Source organism: Lygodium microphyllum, chromosome 29 (assembly GCF_053477565.2).
Source record: "Lygodium microphyllum isolate KBCC chromosome 29, Lygodium_microphyllum_v1.1.10, whole genome shotgun sequence".
Classification (NCBI taxonomy): domain Eukaryota; kingdom Viridiplantae; phylum Streptophyta; class Polypodiopsida; order Schizaeales; family Lygodiaceae; genus Lygodium; species Lygodium microphyllum.
Genome location: NC_141163.1, coordinates 39,923,739 through 39,947,981, shown reverse-complemented (window position 1 = coordinate 39,947,981; position 24,243 = coordinate 39,923,739).

The window sequence follows — 24,243 nt, the reverse complement described above, 5'->3', positions numbered from 1 at the left end:
GTACTATAGTTCACCAATACCACTGGCCATACACTGCATGATGTGCTTTTGATGCCAAATGGATTGATTCCATCCATACCTAAACCAAATCTCAAATTTCTTGGCTCTTCTTTGAAAACGGGCCACAAATTATCTATATGTTGCCATGCCGGTGTGTCTGCAGGGATCCTCCATTTTCATGCCATGACATGAGCTTTCCAATAGACTTACACTTGAACATAAGTTGAATATGTGGAACAATCGACAAATGTCACAAAACCTTATGAGGCACATCCATTGAATTCATCTCCACTTCGTATCTTGATTCGCCACAAACATGACACTCTCATGCGAACTCATGAATCCCACAAAATAAGACACAATCATTGACACATGCATGGATCTTGACATAATCGAGACCTCCCAAAGATGTCAAGTAATGTCTTGCTTGCTCTCTCTTAGTTGGCAATTTGTTTCCTTTTGGAAGCATTTGTGAGAATAACCTACATATATTTTTAAAAGTGAGTTAAAAAACCACCAACATATATTTGTGTTTGATTTCAAAATAGAACAATTAATATTATGATTCATAAGCCAAACTAAATTGATACCTACTTCAATAACGTATTCAAACTGACATTACTCTATCCATAAATTGTTTGCAAGTTAGGTATCTTGAGGGACGCACGAAGAACAAAATACGTACAACCTTCATACAAGGGAGTAGATGACGCTACATATAGTGGGTCATCTGGCTTTGTAGAGTGACCTTCTCCCTGAACCGGTTGCGAAAATAGATGGTGTACCATATTGTCCAAAATCTCATCCTCTACAACTTGATGGGGCATTTCATGAGGGCTACTATCATGGTCGCCAGTCTCCACTCTTCTTGAAGACTCTGCCTCATCGCGTCGATGTTTTGTAGCCTCTCGACGCCTGGGAGGGAGCATCTGAGGATGTGGCACCGCATCCTGCTCAACCACAAAAGGGAGTTTCATGTACGTTGATATATATTGAGTAACATAGACTAGCAATCTTAGTGTTAAAAAAAACAATGAATACCGGTGATTTTTCTCGGTCCCATTCTCCATACATGCTGAGGTGTGGCATTACAACTCGACATGCTCGAAAAATATACCCTCAACAATGATCACACATGCATTTAATTTTTTGTCGTAGCCATGCATCTCGATTATGAAGATGTAATGTTTCATACTCACTTGAGGATGTGCTCGTTGACTCATCAGTATGCACCGCACTAGGTGATTACGACGACATGATTAAACCTAATTCATGACAACATCAAATTTGTTATTCATATGTTTACATAAAAACTTCAAGCTGGCGTATTAATTATTCTAAGATCTCAATTTTAAATACACAAAACTTATCATAAATACATAAAAACTTATGATAAGACCTTACTATCAAAACTTATCTTAAAAACAAAAATTCATGATAAAAGCTAAATGCGCGTCTATATTTGCATTTACCTACGCGTCTAAATCTGCGTCTATTTGCGCGTCTAACTTCACGTCTATCAGCGCGTTTACATAAACTTAGACTCCCATATACACGCGAAAATAGATGCAAACGTCAAAATTCAAAAGATACTTGAATCATTTCTTTTCAAACTGCGCCTGTCCTTTCTTGCATTTTAGGCGCATTCTGAAGCTCGAGTTTAGCCAGCATGCAGTCTCTTCATGCCTCACCTCCTCATGACTCACCTCTTCTTTTACTTCAAAGAAACAAGAGGGGAAAAAGGAAAGCCAAGGAGAGGAAGAAAGAGAGAACAAGAGAGAGAAGAACAAGAGGAAGAAAAAGCAAAGGGAGGAGACAACAAGCAGCAAGCAAGCATCAAGGGAGAGTAACTCACCAAGGAGAGGAAGAAGGAGAAGGAAGAAGCGCCACCACGTGCCACACCAAACACCCAAGGTGAGTCCTCTCTCTCTCTCTCTCTCTCTCTCTATTCTCTCTCTGTGTATTAGGATCTATGATTGAACTTTTTATAGCACAAATAAATCATCAATGGTGGTCGTTGAATTGAAATTAGCCAACTGAGCACATTTGCCAGCGCGTCTACATTTCAGTACAGACGTAGGGATAGACGCGAAGCTATGTTTGCTGTCATTGAGTCTGCGGCGGCCGCGTCTCATAGCGCCTGTATTCTACGTCTGAGACGCAAGAATATACATGCTCTGCACAAAAGAAGCTTTGAATTCAGAGTCGCATCTCCAGGTGCATGTATCCTGCATGTGAGATGCGAGAATACACGCGCCCTGCCCAGAAGCTTTGACTTCAGAGTCGCATCTCCAGGTGCGTGTATTTTGCATTTCACACACAAGGATACACGCACGCCTAGAAGCATTGACTCTAGAATCGCATTTGAGAGCACATCTATGCTGCATCTCAGATGCGGATATACACGCGCTCTGACCAGAGGGTTGACTTTAGGGATGCGTCTGAGAGCGTGTCTATCCTACATTTTAGATGCGATTATACATGTGCCAGCCAGTTCTGATTTTTTTAAAAAAAATATTTTTGGAATTGTACGAATTTGTCTTTTTCTTGTGTTTTTTTTGCAGATGTCGCATCTTGGTTTATCTAGCAATGACCCAGATTTGGATCACATGAATGATACATTGGGCTTGTTCGGCAGAGGGGTCAATGCATTTTTTGGAGGTTTTCCTAGTAAGGAAGACTTCATGGGAGAGATGACCAAACACCTTGGCCGCTCTCCCACAGCAGACGAGGTGTTCAGTGTCATGTCTGGAATGCCTCTGACGTCTTTGCTTGGTACTAATTCCCAAACACCAAATCTTCAAACTCCAATTGCAAGTACTCCACGTGCAGCACCTGTACATGCATCGGCTGAAGCACAAGCGTTAGCCGACGCATGTGCATTTGTAGAAGCACGTGCATCCAGCGAGGTAGAGGATAGTCGACAGAGAAGGAGGAGGGAGAGTCGAGGGGGAGGACGAGGCTTGTGTGGGGATTGCCTAGGAGGTGGCGAGCGATCACCCTCACCAGAAGATCATGTAGAGGAGCCAGCACGCCAGTACTATAGAGTTACAGATACTAGTGGCATCTTCCATGATGATGAAGGAAGGGATGTAATGGTGTACATGAGGAGCGTCATGCATGCGATGTATAAAGATTGTTTCGTTTACTTCAAGAATCAGAAAAGCAGCTTATGGCAGGAGGTGTTGAGGGCAGTCCATAGGAGGTACCCAAATCCTGAGGGTCAGCGATTCTCGGATAATTGGGGACGCACAAAAGTGAGGGATTTGCTTCACAACAAAAGATCCCACCTCATGACATGCACCAGGGAGTCACTGCGGAGACAGGAGGAGGGGCGTGGAGCCTATAGCCAACCATCTATGTGCCACCGCATAGAGTGAAAGAAAGCCAAGAAGAAAGCAGCAGAGAAAGTGAAGAGTCGCCAGCATGCAGAGGCACGACACATCCAAATGGAAACCATGGGATCGTCGCATTACGGATTGGGCGGCAGAGAGTCATGGGAGGCAGAGTTTGTAAGCATATTTTGATTTCTAGTTTTTTAAAATTTATTTTTCTTTCAATTCTTTATATAATTTTTTCTAATAAATTGTGTCTCGTAATTGTTTGTTTATATCATAATTGTTTTGCAGACTACTATTGTTAGTAGGATACCTACTCGTAGAGAGGTAGGTTACCATCAAGGCCATAACTGCACAGCCACATGGCTTCACTTCTATGAGGCGGGTCTCATCTTTGAGAAGCAATACAACCAGGCTATGAGGATTCGACAGCCAGAGAAGGTATGTTTTTCTTACTTTCCTATTAAAATTATAGCTAATTATAACTTTTCTTTGCAATTGTACGTAAGCAACCTTGATCTTTTGTGTGTGTAGGCGAACCCCGATGTGGAGCATAGCGAGGAGGGGGATAGCGATGCTAGTAGCCATGGTGGTGCTAGCATAGATGTTTCTTCTTCAGATTCGTAGAGGAGCAACATACCTCCTCTATTGCCTTGTTTTCTTGTATATCTATTATCCATCTTTGAGCCTACTGCTTGCGGCCATGCTTTAGGTCGCAAGCACTTAAACTCCCCATGTAAATGCGTTTTATCTATAATGAATACATGGATTTTTGTTTTCAATTCTCGTGCTTTCAGATCCATTGTGTTTTTTCCGAATGCATAATTTGATGTATGGGAGGGGGAAAAAAAAACAGAGAGCTTTTGGTTTTTTTTTTCCAGTTCTATTTTTCGCGTCTATCTTCGCGTCTAAATTGCAGAAAACGCGCGTTTATAAACGCATCTAAAATGCAGAGTACACACGCTCATACATGCGCTACATAATTCAAATTTAAAAAAAGAAATTAAATATCTTTTTTTTTTAAAGGAGATTTTTGGTTTTGTATTCGCATCTATCGGTGCTTGTAAAAGTGCGTCTATGGGCATGTCTATATGCCCGTCTAATTTGCCATGTAGACGCGCTGGTAGACGCACAAAAGAAATTAAATAAATAATAATTTTGGTTTTTTAATGCACTTGTATTCACGCGTGTATATGCACATCTATCGGGCGTCTATTTCTGTGTGTAAATTTCTTCATACATGCGACTATAGACACGAGTTTGTAGACGCGCAAATAGACGGGCGGGTAGACACGCTCGTAAAATTTTCTCTCAATTCAAAAATCGCATCTAAAAGTGTGTCTACGAGGCCTTTTTGTTGTAGTGCATTGTGTTTTCCACCCTTAATCTTGATTTAAAGTTGATAATTAGTGTTGTGAGCCCCTTGATTTGATAACTAAATATCCACTACATATTATCGATGCAATTTAGAGGACCTCATGACAATCAAAAGTCGAACTAAGTATAATGATGATTAATTGGGATAAATAAGAGAAGAGTTTGTGTGCAATTTTTTAAAGACAAATTTCTTTGGCATCTCTATGCCAAGTATTACATCATCCCAAATAGCATTGTCATAATTCTTAAGTTGCAATATCTCCATGATCAATCACACTACCACAAAATGGATGCACACAAGAATCATATGCATGATTTGTATGTTGCATATTTTGCATTTAAGTCTTGAATAAGGAAAACCTATTAATTTCATGCTTATATGATGGTCTTGTGATACTCCAATGCATAGGTCTATGCATAGTGCGGCAAAGGGAAGAGGAGAGAGACTAATGTTGATTCAAATGTGCAAAAAACTTTTTATGCAATGGTGGAACAAGATCAATACTTCAAATAAATTTTTGAATTTGTTCTTCTAATTTTTACAGTAAGGAAAATATCACCCAAACTATTCACAATGGCTTGGATAGGCCAAAAACTATCAACTTGCTATATGCAGCTCAAATAATGTGGTTAAAACTACACTAGAAAAGATCGAGCATGCATAATGATCCAATCCCTTCAATGAGTTTTTGTGACTAATAGTTTATGATCTTCTTCACTTACAATGTAGAAATATTGCAAGTTTCTACATCCTCATCAACCAAAAATAGATAGCTAATATTGAATGTCATCAAAATTGAGAAGTATGTGTAAATATTTAACACGAAAGTTTTCCACCAATGCAAAGTTGCCCTAAAAATCCAAGAAACCAACCTTTAAATCACAACATGAAAGGTTATTTTATGAAATCATGATAAATTTTCATTTTAGAACACCATGTGTGGAACCCCTCTTATATCAATACCAAAGGCATCACATGTAATCTACTTATGTAGAAAATAATAAACAAAGCATGGGTTTGGTAGGCATGACACACCTACAAATAGATGCTCACATGTAACTTATTCCCATGAAAATCATGCTACACCAATTCTAAGCATTAGCCATTACTAAAAATCCAAATGCATATTGTAGTTGATACCCAAATGTATATACAATGATGTGAGCATGCATTTATAATGACATGTTTTTAAAAAGAATGAACCTTATGGTGGTAGTCTACTAGGTATTATATGGAAAAGGCACTTGATGGATATAAAAGTATCAATTGGCTAACCATATTTTACATTTAACAACAATCCATTGTCATAGAGAAAATCCTTTTTTCATAAATTTTGGAGTTCATATATATCATGTATTCCACCGTGTGTGCCCTCTAAAACCCTTGCCTTGATGGGCATTAGCATAAGAAAAAATTTCACATACAAAATTCAATCAAAGAACCAATTGAACAAAGCTCATATTGAAACCTATGTAGCAAGAAATGATCAAATGGATCAATAAGGTATTTGTTATGTGAATCACTAACCTTTTGGGGTGTGTGTGTGTGTGTGTGTGTGTGTGTGCACGCACATGCATGTATACATTGTTGAGATGACAAGCTCAACACATGTGGACATGGATGATGGACCGCCTGGTTAGATGGGTCCACACGTCTACACTTAGCACGTCGGTGGTCATTATGACTCTCACATGGCCACTGACTCATTACTTATTATATTCAGGTTGTTACACCTATTTACAGTTGGCATAGTTATAGCACCAGTCGACTAGTGTAGTCGGTTATGCATTGTTTGACTTAGTAGGCCACTTTTCTTTTATGTTGTATCTTATCTATACTTTGTGTACATTGTAAAGAGTGTGAAGAAGAAGAAGAAATCAGCAAGAAAACGTTTTGGCCTCCATCTCTCTTCTTGTCTCTTGAGTGAGCTTCTCCTTGTGCATTCTGTGTGTGTTCGGCGCAGCATCTTGAGCAACCCCCTCCACCACGCGATTCTTGACATGGTATCAGAGCCGCGCCATTGAGAGAGGCTGATTTCGAAGGTTGAAGTGAAGGAGAAGAAGCAAGGCTCGAGCAAGCAAGCTACGTGTAAGAATCTCTCCCATTCCTCCACTCCTCTTGGATAGTGCCTGTGGAGGCACCGGAAGCAGAGCAAAGCAAAAATCTCAGATTGCAGTGAGATTTGGTGTGTGCAAAGAGCACTGTGTATTCTGCAGATCAACCCTTTAGGGCTATCCCGCAGTTATTTTGGGCATTTGAGGCCGTTTCAGGGCCCGTTTTAGAGCCGCAAGTTGCGAACAACAGTTTCAGGGTTCGTTGTGACTTCAGTTGTATCAACCGACAGTAGGTGCGCAGGTTACAGATTTCAAATCTGTAAGATTAAAGGTGTTTACCAGTGAGTAAACACGAGGTTTATCTGCAAATAGGTTGCAGATTGCATGTATTGTTGAGTAGACAGTGAAAAAGGCTGTCTAGTGTATTGCTGTGCACTACAAGTCGAGGATTGCAGAAGATTTGCTTGCTGTTTGGTATTATTCTTGTGATAATGGCAGAGAATAGTGGAAGCCCCATCATTGAGAAGCTCGACAAGAACAACTACCCTTCATGGAAGTTCCGTGTCACGAACTTTCTTATTGGAAAAGGCCTCTACGAGTTCGTTTCAGGTGAAGAAAAGGAGCCGGAGGTGAGTGATCCTCCAACTGTAGAAGAGATAAAGGCACGGAAGGAATGGAATGCAAAGGATAAAAAGGTTATGTATTGGTTGTTTGCAGTAATTGACAATAATATGCTGGGACACATTAGAAATGCAGAGAATGCATATGCAGCTTGGACCATACTTGAAAGTATGTTTTCTGTAAATATAAAGGCACGGAAGATTCAACTCAAGCAAGAGTTGAATACATTAAAGAAAGGGAAGATGTCTATAAATGAGTATGCACTGAAGGTAAGAAGCATTGCAGATGCATTGGCAGCGATTGATGCAATGCCTGATGATGATGATTTGGTGTCGTCTACCTTGGGTGGACTTAACAATGAAAAGGCTTGGAAGTCTTTTGTAACTTCCGTATATGTCAGAAAGCCATTTCCAGATTTCGATGAGTTGGTCTCCCTTATAATCACTGAAGAGATCAACATGCAGAGTGAGACATCTGAAAGAAGCGGTGAATAGGTCCAAGCTTTCTACTCCAGTTCAGGAAGGGGACGTGGCAGGTTCTCTTCAAGCGGTCGTGGTACGGGACGTGGTAGTGACAACCAGCAAAACAGATTGAATCAGCAATTTGGCGATATGTAGGTTTCAGGAGGTCGTGGTAACTTTAGAGGCAGGGGGAGCTTTAGAGGAAGAGGTGGATGGCAGAACAGAGGTTCTAACAACTATGGTATTGTGTGCCACTACTGTGGCAAAATAGGTCATATTGCAGCCCAATGTTATGCTAAGAGAAATGATATCCGCAGTGGTAAGTTGCAGCAAGGAAACTATGCATCGTCTTCACGACAGAATGAATACAAAAATGAACGTTTGTTCGTTATGTAGCATATGCTGAATGCTATTACAGGAAAGGGAACACATGAAGATATTTGGTATGTTGATTCAGGTGCATCCAATCATATGACCAGCCATGCAGAATGGTTTGGAGAGATGCAGGATTTGCAGAATGCAGGTTATGTGCAGACGGGTGATGACTCATGCCACCCAATTTCACACATTGGAAAAGTTCCCTTGTCCTTGCATGATGGTAAGACAAAGAGTCTTTCAGATGTATTACATGTGCCATCTATTACAAAGAACTTGGTGTCAGTCGGTCAAATGGTAGAGCAAGGGCTGCAAGTCAAATTTAATGCAAAGGGCTGCTTTGTAGAAGACTTCAATGACAAGTGCAGGTTGGTAGCAAAGGGAAGTAGAGTTGGACGTATGTTCACTCTAGATGCTGGAATTCCTACTATGAATGCTGCTATGTATGCCAAAGGAAAAGGTGTTGTTGCAGACATTGAAATTTGGCACAAACGCATTGGACATGCAAATGTACAAAGGCTGAAACTAATGCAGTCCAAAGGGTTGGTTACAAGTTTGCCTACATTTAGAGTTGCAGAATTTCAAAAGGTATGTGAAGCATGTCAGTTTGGTAAGCAGTCAAGGCAACCCTTTTCACATGACAGAGATGTAAGTAGAAATATCCTTGATGTTGTTCATACAGACATTTGGGGGCCTACACAAAATGTATCTCTTGGAGGTAGTTCATACTTCGTCACATTCATTGATGATTGTTTTAGAAAGCTGTGGGTATATTTTATGAAGGAAAAGAGTGAAGCTTTTGAGCACTTTAGAACTTTCAAGGCTGCAGTTGAAAGAGAAACAGGCTTGAAAATAAAGTGCTTGAGGTCAGATGGAGGGAGAGAGTACCTCTCCAATGAGTTCAGTGATTTTCTGAGGTCTCATGGGATAAAGAGACAGTTCACATGCAGGTATACCCCATAGCAAAATGGGGTTGCAGAAAGGAAAAATAGGCATATTGCAGAAGTTGCACATGCCTTGATGGCTGAAAAGAATATGCCTAAGCATTTTTGGTCTGAGGCTGTTCATACTGTTGTTTATATTATGAACAGAACTCCCACAGCTGTAGTTTATGGTATGACCCCGAAGAATGTTTTACAGGTAAGAAGCCTGATGTTTCACACTTGAAAGTGTTTGGCTGCATTGCGTATGTTCATGTGCCAGATGAGTTGCGGAAGAAACTGGATCCAAAGGCTGAAAAGTGTGTCTTTATTGGATACTCTTTAGAGCAGAAAGGGTATCGCTGTTACAACCCTGTCACATGTAAGTTCAGAGTGAGCAGGGATGTCATCTTTGATGAAATGAGCAGTTGGTATGCATCTAGTGGTGATGCATTGGATGTTGATGATGATCATGACACTCATGTGCAGGCTGAAAGGCAAGAATCACGGACTCTTAGTGGACTAGATACATCATCTGGTAGTCCTTGGTCTAGGAGACTAAGGAGTACCTCTACATCTTCAGGTGCATCTAGTAGCACTACAGGTAAAGACAAAGGAAAGAATAAAGTGTCAGAAGGCATTGATGCAGTTCTTGATGGAGACTCCAGTGGCTCAGAGAGCTTAGATGATGAGCTTGGCATTCCTTCAGTGAGGACTCCAGGTGTGCAGAGAGCACGTGCTGATGCAAAGACTCCATTGAGTGATCCAGTGGTACGCAGGTCTAGCAGGGTGAGATACCCTATTAAAAGATTTGGTTTTGAAGGTTATGCAGCTCACCATTATGCTTATGTGGTGAAACTAGTTGAGGATGTTGAGCCTACATGTTTTGAGGAGGCTGTTGGTCATGCTCATTGGGATGCAGCAATGGATGAGGAGATGGCTGCATTAGAGGCCAATAAGACTTGGGATCTAGTATCATTGCCAAAGGGAAAGAAAGCTATTGGATGTAAATGGGTTTATAAGATTAAGCACAACGCAGATGGTTCTATTAGCATGTACAAAGCTAGGCTCGTTGCAAAAGGCTATGCTCAAACATATGGCATAGATTATGATGAAACCTTTAGTCCAGTTGCTAGGATGGCAACTGTCAGATGTGTGATTGCTTTGGCAGCAGCCAAAGGTTGGAGGTTGCAGCAAATGGATGTAAAGAATGCCTTCTTGCATGGTGATTTGGAGGAAGAAGTGTATATGGATCAGCCAGCAGGTTATGAAGATTTAGAGCATCCCACGTATGTGTGTAGGTTGACGAAGGCACTCTATGGGCTCAAGCAAGAACCTAGAGCATGGTCTGACAATATTAGAGAGTATCTTGTCAATATTGGTTTTTATGTTTCTGATGCTGATCACTCACTTTATGTGAGAAAGGGAGATGCAGGTTTGGTCATCATAGTCATCTATGTGGATGACTTCATTATTACAGGTGATAGTGATACTGGGATTGCTGAAGTTAAGGGCTGGTTGAAGATGAAGTTTGAGATGAAGGATCTAGGTGAGCTAAGGTACTTCCTTGGCATTGAGGTGGTCAGATGTGATGATGGTATATGGCTATCCCAAAGACAGTATGGCTTGGATATGTTGTCCAAGTATGGTATGACAGCATGCAAACCACTTTCAGTCCCATTGGAGCAGAATGTAAAGCTAAGTGCTGATGTTGGAGATGAGATAGAAGACCCTACTATGTTCAGGAGGATAGTGGGGAGTTTGATTTACATGACTATTACAAGACCAGACTTGAGCTACGCTGTTGGTCTTGTAAGTCAATTTATGCAAGTACCTAGAAAGCCACATTTGGATGCAGTCAGACGCATATTGAGATATGTAAAGTCCACATTACATTATGGAATTTTCTATGAGGCAGGTACAGATGTACAGGTGTTTGGATACACAAATGCAGATTGGGCTGGTAGTATGTGTGATAGAAGATCTACCAGCGGATACATGTTCTCTCTTGGTAGTGCAGCAGTTGCATGGAGCAGCAAAAAGCAATCTACAGTTGCTTTGTCGAGTACAGAGGCTGAGTATAGAGGTGCTGCTGTTGCAGCATGTGAGGTAGTATGGCTGCAAAAGCTATTGGCTGATTTGGATGTCCAGGTGGAAGGTCCAGTTGTCATTTATTGTGATAACATGAGCAGTATACAGTTGGCTAGGAACCCTGTGTTCCATGCCAGGACAAAACATATTGAGGTAGACTACCACTTTGTGAGAGAGAAGGTACTAGGAGGTGAGATTGACTTGGTGTATGTCAGCACACAGGATCAGATAGCTGACATCTTCACGAAGGCATTGGGTACAGAGAAGCTTCAAAAGTTTCGAAGCTTACTTGGAGTTGCAGAGATGCAATTGAGCTTGAGGGGGAGTGTTGAGATGACAAGCTCAACACATGTGGACATGGATGATGGACCGCCTGGTTAGATGGGTCCACACGTCTACACTTAGCACATCGGTGGTCATTATGAATCTCATATGGCCACTGACTCATTACTTATTATATTCAGGTTGTTACACCTATTTAGAGCTGGCATAGTTATAGCGCCAGTCGACTAGTGTAGTCGGTTATGCATTGTTTGACTTAGTAGGCCACTTTCCTTTTATGTTGTATCTTATCTATACTTTGTGTACATTGTAAAGAGTGTGAAGAAGAAGAAGAAATCAGCAAGAAAACGTTTTGGCCTCCATCTCTCTTCTTGTCTCTTGAGTGAGCTTCTCCTTGTGCATTCTGTGTGTGTTCGGCGCAGCATCTTGAGCAACCCCCTCCACCACGCGATTCTTGACATACATGTGTGCATGTATTCGTGTATGTGTGGGTATGTATGTGGTGCATGTGTGTATCTATGTGTGTTTGTATTAATTACCTCATGTATGTTTCTCTTTTCAAGTCCAACAAACATGGATCCTCTTATAGCCTCTCATATAAACCAAATATATAAAATAATAGGAAAAATATATCACCCTCACATATGTTTCTAAGAGATTCTAGTAGAGAGCACAATGAAAGTAATGATTCCAATGACGTGTTCTTCTTGACCAAAAAATCTATTGAATTTTGAGTCTAAATTGGTCAAGGGATCCCTCATAGGCACAAGAGGGGGTGCCAAAAGAGGATCACTAGTAATTAAGCATCATAGGAATTAGATGATGTAATGATATCTCTTGCTCATGCATATGCTCATGCAAACATTAAATTTCAGACTAAAGAGAATGAAACACTCTTAGAAAGATCAAGGACATGGGAAGTTCAAGAGAAAAACTCTTTGCATTATCTTGTAATTGTGGGAGAATTCATGAAGTAAACTCCTAAAGCTCAAATGAAGGAGCTTCACTTGGTTCCCTCGTTCTACATTAAACATTATGATCAAAGAATGGAGAATGTTGAAGCAACAGAACAGAGAGGAGGACAGTGTGTGTTTGAAAAGAAATGATTTTCTAGATGGGGTTAACAACTAGAGTTGGTGAATTATTGCAAAGGCTCTCTATGATTTGATAGATATAGCTCCTATATCTTGAGAGTGCTCACAATTGTCTATAGTTTCAAATTGGTTGCACTTCCAAAAACCATTTCATATCTAAACACTTATTTGGGAGGAAGAGCTCCATGTGGCTAGTAGGTTGGGACAAGAAAGCATGATACTTGATGTTAATACTTATGTTTTTGGCCTTACCCAAGACCCATAGACTCTTGACTACTATGCTTCTTTTCAATACAATCCTAACTTCCTTAAGTGGTTTTTGCAAAGTCATTGAATGTACTTGATCTTTTGCTTCCATTCTTGCACAACTCACATCCTCATCCAATGATATGGTGTGATTTACTCAAAACCTCTCGTAAAGAGAATACAAGAAAAAGGATTCATCCACCTAAGCATCTAGTACATAAGACAAAACTTATTGAAGGAATTTCACAAATGTCAACTCTGAAATGATGAGTACCATTGACTAACCATAACTCAATCAAAGCCTCTAGTTGAATCAAAATATGATTTCATAACTCTGAAATGATGAGTACCATTGACTAACCATAACTCAATCAAAGCCTCTAGTTGAATCACAATATGATTTCATAATCACAAATATCACCAAAATGTGAGAGGCAATAACTCAAAAGAAAGATCAAACATATACAAAATGCCTCAAGGAATTGAATGATAAATTGATGATACTTGTCTGCATCTATGCCTAGGCCATTGTTGGCATCCTATTTGAGGAATGCATGAAATTCTTTGAGTAATGAGGTGAAATGAGAAGAGCAGGAAAACCTTTGTGATGAGCAATATGCCAAGCGCGAAACTTGTCTTTGCATGAAGACAAGGAAGGTCATTTAGTTTCCACTTTCGACAATGCACTCTACTACAAAACCATTGAGAAAGTATAAGAATTGGAGTTAAAAATAGAGAGACAAAGTCCATTTGAAATATATTGGTCTAGGCTCAATGTGACTAAAATTGGAAGTCATATATTTATTCATTGAGAGAGTTGCATGGAAATCCCAAAATGACCCAACCTATGTAGCTCTAGCTTCCCTTTGAGTACCTATCATTGTATAAGGTATCAAGTTAGTTGAACCAATTTACACCACCCCTTCCTTGACATAATCCTCAAAGAGTTACATGTCACGAGTAGACTAGGCTAAGGAAGCATGGTACTTGATATCATTCACATATGTGTTCTATTTTGTCAAGTCACTATGCCTTCTTGATATCCATGCTTCATTGCGAAACAATCCATATTTCTATGAATGGTTCATTCCAAAGAAAAGTGACAGTATATCATCATCTAATCAATTCTCATGTAGGTCTAACTCTTTTGTGTCTAATTTCTTATAAAGTTTGCATCAGCAAAGCTAAAATTCATCATATTTTAGAATAAAGCTACATCCTATGCAAGGGAAAAAACATAGGTATAAGCTCAACACTTTTGCTCAACATATGATGTTGAAAAGCAGTAAAATTTTCATAATTTTTTTTCTCATTTGGACTCAAATCCACTACATGGTACTCTCAAAATTTCACCAAAGTGAATGCAAGAGAGAAAAAGTGACAAAATAGGGCACTGTCAAACTCAAGGCTTAAAGATACCATCATCAATATTAGAACCTTTTCTTAGGATTCAAGATGTCAAGCCAATAAGCTCACCATGGTGCCTCAAATGGGAGACATGAAATTAGAGAACCATCCATAATAAATGTCCCAATTTCTTCACCCAAGATGCATGCTAACTACAACCTCCAATGAGCATCTACCTTTTTAGGGAAACTTGCAAATTACTTCATTCAACAACCACACAAATCTTCATCAATAGTACAATTCTACTTCAACAACAACTTCCAACAAAGAAAGTGTTTGAAGGTTCATGCTCAATATTCAATCTTCATTGTGCACATTCTAATGCATAGCTCCATTCTATGAGCCAAGATTATTATCTACCATGAGCCTTGAGATCTCTCACACTTCAATTTTCAATCCTTGTAAGGCTACAATCCAAGTTGTATGGCATTTTTAGTATTTTTTAAAAAGTGAAAAATGAAAAAAAATGAAAAGAGAAAAATGTTCTCATGAGCACTACATCACACCTAGGAATCCTTAAATTTATTATCTTTGTTGACCCTAGTCAATTAGATCTATCTCCAATCCCCTAGCCATATTTCCATTTTTCACCATATTTTCTTATAAGATCAGGAAATCCTCTAGGAGTCTCACCTCGCCTTAGTTACATTTGTCTCCTTGAGTCATTCACACTTTTCACTTATTTAGCTTAACTTTTTCCCATGCAAGAAAATCCACCTTGAAGGAAATTAAAAAGGATACTTCAAACAACAAGGAAGCAATTACATCAACTCTCACATTGATCTAGAGGAGAACATCTGGTTCAAGAGTTATTTGGACTAGACTCTAACATTTCCCACATCCTTATTTCAAGTTTTCCAATTATCTTTATAAACTCTCTTCTCCCTTTGATGTGGCAATAATCCTTCCCAACTTTACCAATTCAAGGTTCTTTCCTTCATTAGATATCGCTCACAAAAGAACCCTTGAGGAACTCTTTTAACTAAGTATTAGCATATATAACCATGTGCACTTAAAGTATATTTTCACAATAACCTATTCACAATTTTGGGTCCTTGAGTGTGGAAAAACACTTAAGCTTCCCTATAGCCAACAAACCATCTCCCAAACCACCAGTATTGTTTATCATATGCACAAGTAAAAGACTAGCACTCTTCTTTAGGAAGTGATTGCACATGAGGTTTTACTTTGTAGGTATAAACATTTATGGAGGATCATGAGCCACTAATTCTATTTCAACATCCAAATTCCTACCTTTCATAACCTCCAATTTATTTTCCATGACCATTCAAGCTCTAGCAAGTAGGAAGGATTATCAGTCAAGAGTATTGACATCAACACTTCTAGCTTTTATAGGTTTTTCCACCAACCAATCAAATCATCTACCATCATCATTCTTATTTTTTCTCATAAGCAATTTGTAATAACCCCCCCTAAAATGAAACAAAAAAAAATCTCCCCCTCTGTCATCACCAATGACAGGTGGCGAGAGGGGGGAAAGGAAAGGGGACAACGATGATGCCACGGGCGACGCGGAAGAAGAAGAGTGGCCAATGACGAGGGAGGGAGGAAGCCATTGATAATGACATCGACCACAACACCGCCATGAAAAATAGATGAGAGGTGGAGGCTCCGCCACCACTCCACCTTCTCTCCACAGTCCCCCCAATTATACACCCCCACCAACTATAAAATCCCCCCCCATTGTCAAGAGAAGAGCTTTTGGAGGGGCTCAACATACTGAGTAGCACACTAAAGAGAGAGAGAGAGAGAGAGAGAGAGAGAGAGAGAGAGAGAGAGAGGGAGAGAGAGGAAGAAGAAGAAGGGAAAGAGAGAGAGAGAGAGAGAAAGAGAGAGACTCTTTATTTTCCCCTCCTTAGAGGGTGGCCACACACATTTGATTTTTCCCATAGCCCTGATGAACCTATACCCATCTCGCGGGATTATCCCCCACTCGCAAACTCAATTCTCTCCCCAATTGGCCCCACTAATCGAACACAAGGTGCGAGAGTCTTGTGCGACTTGCAAAGATCGAGTATGGCCCCCAAGCAAAAAAAAAGACGCATGTGGATAGAAACCCCACAATGAGCAATGAAGCCTTGGGCGATGACATCACTGCCCATCCAACTGTGGTATCAGTCGTAAGTAACATATTTACAGATTGATAAATTCTTACTTTGATTCTCGCATGAGATGCATTAGACCCATGTTATGCCATATAGGAATATGACATTAAAAAGGATAAATTGCATCCCAAGTGTTCAAAGGACTGAATTTCCCAAATGCATGTGTCAAAAGAAGTCAAATGTATTTATATACCATGTGATGAATTCATAAATAACATTTAAGGCTTCAAGCATGCCCTCGCAATAGTAGGTTTGTTTTCCTCACTTTGAAGGTATATGTTCGAACTTGCATACCTGAAGGATTGCATGGCAAGCAACTTAGTCTAGAAAAGAATCATTATCAAAGCTCTAGTCCTTTGTCTAAGCTCTTGTTAATAGCTTATTTTTGATAGAGTGGGAGTCTTGATATTGTGCGTAGTTAACAAAAACAATGATCATAAGGGCTAAAAGTGAGGTGCCTTGAGATTCGACCAATAGCTACGATGTTATCAATCCTATTCATGGATTGGAATAGATACAAACAACTCTAGGCCTCAAAGGAAAATGAATAGCTCAAGGGTTAGGAAACCCTAAATCAAAGGAAAGACTGATGCTTTTGTACTCACTAGGAAGAAGGTTCTATTATCAATCAAAGTAAGGGATTATTAGAACTCATATCTTGAACAATGTTGAAACTTCAACATATGCCTTAGCTGAAAGAAGGGTGTGTTAGGTAAATTTTACATAGAACCACTCCCGATCCCAAGGGGGAGAGCAAACACACAATGGAAAGGTTATCAGAACTATTCTTGCAATGTTTGGAAATTTAGGATCCCGTTGTTTTTTTAATTGATAAAAAAATGTCCTAAATGCTTTTGCATTAAACTGATGATTGGGATGTGATTTGGATGATTATTCCAAGTGTTTGTGTTTGATGGTAAATGTATGGTAGGGGTCAGTAATTACAAGTTGCCATGGGAAATAGAGGAATGTTTTCTTGGAAGATGATATTTGGCTAATTGCCTTAATTGTGCTTGATTCTTAATTGGATTAATTAAGGAAGGATATTTTACGTGGGTGGATCATCTCCAAGGTCACGCTGCATTTCAATTCGAGAGGGCACTGCTCGATTCACAGGCCAAAGGTCGAGTGGTGAAAAGACCAACCACAGAAATTGTGTCTCACTCCTAGATTGTGTGGGGTCAGTGGAGCTATGGACACCCCTTTTCAAGTCTAAGACAGAGTTGTAGACTATTGTGAGCCCAACGTCTAGGGTGTTGGAAGATCCTATTCTAGATACTAGATGGAATTTATGGTGCCATGTAATTTGGACCAGTTACTTCTATAGGGCAGAAGGGGTACTTCTATTGGACAAAAGGGAATATATAATTTCTCCTGTATGGGCAGGAGACAAAGATTAACTTGAAGATAAGTTAAGAAACTTGTTTATCAAAAGGACTGCTTGCTCTATATTCGTGTCCGTGCCATAAATTACACAAACGAACCATGTTCCCTAAAAGGCCTAGTTAAGGAAGCTCATTTTGAATGTCACACATAAACGTGATAGGACCTAATTAGAAAACTAAAGCTATCAACAAGGGAAGCGGGTGGGCAGAACCTTGATGGATCTATCCTACAGTGTAAGAGAGAGGATTAGAGACAGAGAAAGATGAGAGAGAAGACTATAGAAGAGAGAGAAAGATTGCAAGAAGAGAGAGAAAGAGAGTGACAAGGAGAGAGAAAGACTAAAATTGGAGAGAAAAAGATAGAAAAGAGAAAGAAGTCATAAAAGCTATGAACAAGATGGGAGATGACAGTAATTATATTAATATGTCAAAAGATGCAAAAATTACATGTCCTCTCCTTTTATACCAATGTCAATGTGACATGGCATAACATCAATATTATTTGTACACTAAATCCTTATTCCTCCCAACTTCTTACAATCCATCCCTTCCCAAAGGTTTTTGCCCTCAAAAACAACCTTGAAAGACTAGAAAAGGATGGAAAGAACAGAGTACTACTCTGTTTTACAGCTTTATAAATGGGAAAATGAATGAAAAATGATTGACGTATGTACTAAAATGAAAGAACAAGAGTAGGCCTCAGCTACATACATGATCTAGAATACTTCAAAAGTATATGGAGCCATAAAATCTTCAACATATAATCTCAAAATGAAGTACATAGCTTGCTATGTAAACAGACCCTATTGGACCAAATCTGCCATAGCTTCTAGTAGAAGTGTCCAAATGAGGCGTGCCATATATCAAAACATAGCTCTCGAAGAGTAATTTGACCTCATGTAGATAGCTTAATTATGAAAATTAGACACAATAAAAATTGTTATAAAACAACGTGCTATCCTAACCCTATCTACACCAAAACTAGCTCTGTAATCAATAGGCTTCAACCACTAATGTATCCCTTAATAAAGGAAACTCATCTGATGTAGAATCAGGCCTCCAAGAAGATTCCTCAGGTGGCAAACCTCTCCATTTAATCAAATATTCCATTATATAATGAGATTGAAGCTTCTTCTCATGCTCACCTATAACAGGCTCTAGGATGTACTAAATAAGACCTTCTTCATCAATAGGTGGTAGCTTATCAATTATATCAACTGGATCACCATAAAAAGGGTTGAGCTGACTAACATGAAAGACATTGTGAATCTTTGTTGAAGAAGGGAGCTCAAATCTGTATGCCAAGTCTCCAATGCACTTTAGGATCTGGTAGGGGGCATAAAATATGTGAGCAAGCTTATTACTAGATCCATCTTTTAATGTAGAGTATCTAGACTTGGGCACCTTCAGTAAGATCAAATCTCCTTCTTGGAACTCTAAATGTCGCCTCTTCTCATCAGCATACATCTTTATTTGGTCTTGAGCTTTCCTAAGATTCATCTTACATTGCCGAAGAAGAGTTTGCATTCCTTCTAACTCTTCCTTCCTAGGGGGGTTGATCCTTTCATTAAAGATGACTGTGGGTAAGGGCACCTTGTAGCCATACATAGCCTCAAAGGGAAAAACTCCAATACTAGCATGGGTAGAGTTGTTGTAAGCAAACTCAACCAATTTTAACCAAAAATCCCATGAATTTTGAACATCATAGAAAAAATGGCGAAGATAAGTCTCTAACCATTTATTAACTATTTATGTCTGTCCATCAGTTTGTGGATGATAGGCCATAGATGGAGCCAATTTAGTACCCATAGATGTAAATACTTCCTGCCAAAAGTTACTCATAAACTTTGAGTCTCTATCATGAACAATCACCTGCAGTAATCCGTGTAGTCTAAAAATTTGCTCCATAAACTGATTGGCCACTTGAAAAGCAGTAAACTGGATCTTGGTTGGAATGGAATGGGCTACCTTGGTGAGTCTATCTACCACTACATATATACTATTCCATCCCTTCTTGGCAGTAGGCAAGCCAATAATGGAATCCATAGTAATGTGAGTCCATTTACCTATAGGAATAGGTAATGATTGCAACAAACCTCCTGGCTTCTGGATACTGTCCTTATACTGTTGAAAAGGCATACACTTCATGACAAAGTCCTTGACATTTTTCCATATTCATTTCCAATAGAAACTTTTGCTCATCCTGTCATAGGTCTTGAAAACTCCCAGATGTCTAGCTAAAGGTGAAGAATGTAGTTCCTCCATAATTTTCGAGTAAAAGAAGAGGTAGAAGGAATGACAATCTTGCCTTTCAACCAAATAATGTCATTTTTAAACTGATAATGTGAGTTTTCTTCCATAAGACGTTGCTGTAATTTTCGAAAAATATGGCTGAATTCTTCATCCAAAAGATAAGTCTCCTGTATTTCTTCAATCCAATCACTATGTAGTTTAGTCATTGCTGAAACTTTGCAAGCCCACATACGAGAAAGAGAATGAGTCACTATATTGTCTTTGCCCCTCGTATGAGTGATGTCAAAATCATAATTCTGTAGAGTAGCTACCCACCTACGCTACTTAGGAGTAAGGTTGAACTAAGTAAGGAGATACTTAAGAACCCTGTGATCACTCTGTACTCTGGATTGGCTGCCATACAAGTAATGGTGTCATTTCTTTATTGCATGCAAGATAGCCAACATCTCCTGGTCATAAACAATCATGGCCATTTGTTTATCTGTAAGCTTACGACTCTCAAAGGTAATCACTCCATGCTCCTGTAATAAAACAACCCTAATGCCATGGCCACTAGCATCACACTGTATGATAAATTCTTTGGAGAAGTCCGGGCATACTAAGATAGGAGCAGAATTAAGGAGTCCCTTTAACTAGTTGTAGCTACTATATGGAAGAGCATCCCAAAAAAAGCCTCCTTCTTCAACCTGTCAGTCAAAGGAGCTACAATAGTCATATAATGCTTGATGAATCGGCAATAGAATGAAGATAGACCAAGGAATCCTCTAAGAGAAGTAGTACTAGTGGGTGTTGGCCAATATTTTATACATTGCACCTTCTTGGGATCAGCCTGTATTCCTTTTTGTCACAACTCTATAGAAACAGAATTTGTATCCTTTTTCATTAATTTATCTATATAATGATTTATTAAATTTATTTCCTTTGCACTAATTAGATATAAAGAAAAGTGCATTGGAGCTGGCCACTGATGAGTGGTCACAGGTTATGGTGGACCCACACGGTGGGTTAGAGAAAAGATAGTTCACACTTCCACCTATATGACCCGATTGGGCGCCTGTGACTAGAACTCACGCATATCAGGGTTAGACTCGCACACAGAAAGGATTGATGCCTTGAAGTGTGGGCTAGATCCACCAGAACAGACAGTTACAATCAACAAGATGGCATGATCATGAAATGCTTGTATAATGTGCATGTGTGGGCTGAAAGCTTGAAATGCACATTTCTTTGCATAGGAAAGTCAAATGAAGATTCGGATACCATTTTTGCGATGTACACGGAAAAAGCTTTCATATGATACCCATATTGGGGGGGTTCCTAAATTCTAGGAGATCCCTAAATTTTAGGAGGTCCCTAAATTTTAGGAGCCTCGAATTAGCCTAAAAATACTAGTCCTAAAAAATAGGGATGTCATTCTAAAAATAGTAAGTTCTGTACTCTGACTGTGCTTACTAAATTTGGTTGTTTCTATTCTTGACAGTATTCAACCCAAAAAGGAAGGCCATAAAGAAGAGACAAGTGTCAAGACACTTGTCACACAAGTTTCCAAGTGTCCCACCACTTGTCACATCTCATGACATGTGGCTGGACACTTGTCTTGTGCTACTCCACTTTCCCCTTTTGTACTAGCTCTCCCCTCTCCTATAAATAAGAGCTCATTTTTCTTCATTGAGCATCATTTTTCTTTGCTGTAAACTCATGTACAGCACCCACAGATAGCCAGAAACTGGCCCCATCCATCCCCATCATCATCCCCCACTTCTCCATTATCAAATTCCTCCATATTCCCTCTTCTATCACTGCTGTTTTACAAGACAACAAGCCTGTAAATTAATTACAGCACCTCCTTCTTGAGCTCTTTCTTCCATTTTAGCTACAAGAAGCAAGCTCTATCCCTGTACTGCTGATCAACGATGGAGAAAGGCTGAATTTCCCTTTTTCTTCTCTCATACTGTAAAGAAATCAGTTCTTATCATTGCATAATAGATAATGCATGTGTGTTTGTAGATCTTTGCATGATCTTGTGAGAGTGAGAATTACTTCTTCTCACTCTCAGGTTGATTGTAACTGAGCTCTTCCCTAAGGGACTTGGGTTGAGCAGAAATACATTCCTTCGGGGGGGGGTTGCCCATCTTCAACCCTCAATCTTGTCTCCATTACTTTTACATTTTTATGGCTGTAATTTTGTGAGTAATTTTCATTTTCAGCTTTAAGTGTTCATTCTCTTTTCTATTAAATCTCGAAAATAAGAAAATATCATAATTGTTAAGCATACTACGTTGTTCGGGGCGTTTACAGTGGTATCAGAGCTTTGGCTCGGTCCTCACCCCCAACACTGGTAGTGCTTACAACTATAAGTTTGTTTGTTTTCAGCCCTTGCATTGAGTGCGTGAGCATATATTTTTTTCTTTAGTCTCAATGGATCAATCGAGTGCTATCCTTCAAGCCATTCAAAGTCTTAGAGAGGAGAATCAGCAAATTCGTGAGCAACTTCTCAAACTAGAAAAAGTTGAGAATCCCAAAGAATTCAAGGAAAGAAGCCCATCTACTTCAAGGAGACAAAGCCATACCAATGAAAGGAGCCGATCAAGAAGTCCAACTACTTCTAAGAGGCAGTCCCATTCTACTTCAAGACAAAGAAAGAGATCGCGTCGAAGCTCATCCTCTTCTTCAAAGTCATCTGGCGCCTATTCTGATGGATCCTCTTCTAGTAATGAAGAGTCACACCCTTCTCGTGGAAGACCTCATCATCGTCAAAGGCGTCGACATTTTTCACCCTCGTCTCCATCTTCATCCCCATCAAGCACTTCATCATCTTCAACCTCAATATCCGAGCATGGACGAAGGCATAAGAAGAAGAAGAAGACTAAGTCACTATCTCAACTTGAAAAGAAGATCAAGTTCAGTATGTATGATGGTTCCCGAAATCCTGATCTTCTTCTGAAGTTTATTCGTCGATTTCAAATTTTGTATGGTCATGACAAGTATAAAGAAAAAGAAAAGATTAAGTTTGCAGCTTTACATTTAACCGACTTAGCCCATACTTGGTGGACGGGGTTGGAATATGATCATGCTGCCCCAAAATCATGGCGGTCCTTTGTTCGCCTGATACAAAGCCAATTTCTTCCTGTTCATTTCAAAAGAGATGTAAAAATGGAATGGGATCGGCTTTGGCAAAGGAAAAATGAGTCACTTGGTGACTATACCAAGAGATTTTGGGAGCTACTTTTGAAGGTCCAACATTTCAAGAAGATCAGCAATTCGGAAAAGCTTAGGAAGTTTCAAGGAGGTTTGCATTTTAAACTTCGTACTGCTCTTAATCATTATCATTGTTCTAGTCTCAGGGAACTCATTGACCATGCTGAGACATGGGAAATGGAGCACAATGGCAACAAATCATTCCAAAAGAATGATAAGAAGAGAGTAGCTGATGATGAGGAGTATTCAGCCCCAAATGAAGGACAAAAACAATGGCAAAAGCAGCCATCAAATCAAAAGAAGATGAAGCCCTATGCACCTCCTAATGCTCCTCAATTTCACTCCAATCTATACCCACAAGCAAAGCAATTTTCCGAAGAAGAAAAGCAACACTTCATGAAAGAAGAGAAGTGCTTTAAATGTGGACAAACAGGCCACATAGCGAAGCAATGTCCAAACAAGGGACAAAGCAAGGTTTCTGACAACAAGCCTAAGTCGCCAGTGAAAATCAATGCTATCAGTGATGTAGTTGCAAACACAACTCACACTCCAGAGACGCGCAAATTATTAAAAGCTTGGGGACAATTGCAAGGTAAGCAAGCACTATTCTTGATAGATCTTGGGGCGAATAAAAATATTATTTCCTTGCAATTAGCTAAAGAGCTTGGATTAAAGAATGAAGAGATGGACACTCCGGTAGAAGTTCGCCAAGCTTTAAATTTGGATGAAGGTGACACAATGAAGACTGTGATACCCTACATTGGCAAGCTCAAGTTTCAAATTCAAGGCTACAGTGACGAAGATACCTTCTGTATCGGAGACCTTGATGGTTGCGATGTGATTCTTGGCATGCCCTGGAATCATAGAATAGATTCAACCATCTTCTCTCAGAAAAAGAAGGTAGAACTCACCAACAAAGGCAAGAAGTACGAGATCCAAGCTGGAGTTTCTGGAGACACCATACCTATGATAATATGAATGTTGAAAACCAAGAGCAACTTCAGCTCTTGGAAA